We start from the raw sequence: 774 nt of genomic DNA on the forward strand, positions 1-774 counted from the left end.
ATAGTCTGCCATCAGCAAGTTGGAGACCCTGGGAAACAGGTGTTGTGGTTTTATACCAAGTCTGGAGGCCTGAGAACCAGGGAAGCCAATGGTGTGAGTCCCAGTCCAAGGGCAGGAAAAAACGAATGTTCCAGCTCAACAGGCTAAGAGAGTGATTTCTCCCTTCTTCTCTCTTTTTGTTCCATCCAGGCCTTCAAAGGATGTGAGTGATGCCCACCCACACCAGGGAAGGCCATATGTTTCTCTCAGTCTACTGATTCAAATGCTGATCTCATCCAGAAACAGGCTCACAGACACACCTAGAAATAATGTTTAACTAGATACCTGAGTACCCTGTGACCTAGTCAAGTTGACACATAAAATTAACCATCACCCTTGGAGAAGCCAAAGATCAAGAAGGTTAAATACCATATCCTAGTATCTGGCAGAACTAGGATTTAAACCCTGGTGTGTCCAGTTCCTAAGACTAAGCTTGGATCACTTGGTCACTCTGAAATTTATCAGAAGCACAAATCTCATTAATTATAAAAGTACTACAAATGTTGTATATTCTTATTAGGAATAGGAAGGGAATTCCTTCCCAGTCCAGTGGTTAGGACTCAGCACTTTCACTAGGGTGGCCCAGATTCAACCCCTGATCGGACAACTAAGATCCTGCAAGCCACATGGTGTGGCTGAAAGAAAAAAGAGGAAAGACTCTTAGACATGTTAATTTAAAATGTTTAACCTGCCAAAGACATGGCGAAAAATAAAAAAGGGACGGACATACCCTCA

The sequence above is a fragment of the Bison bison genome, unplaced genomic scaffold, assembly GCF_000754665.1.
Source record: "Bison bison bison isolate TAMUID 2011002044 unplaced genomic scaffold, Bison_UMD1.0 scf7180017864518, whole genome shotgun sequence".
NCBI lineage: Eukaryota > Metazoa > Chordata > Mammalia > Artiodactyla > Bovidae > Bison > Bison bison.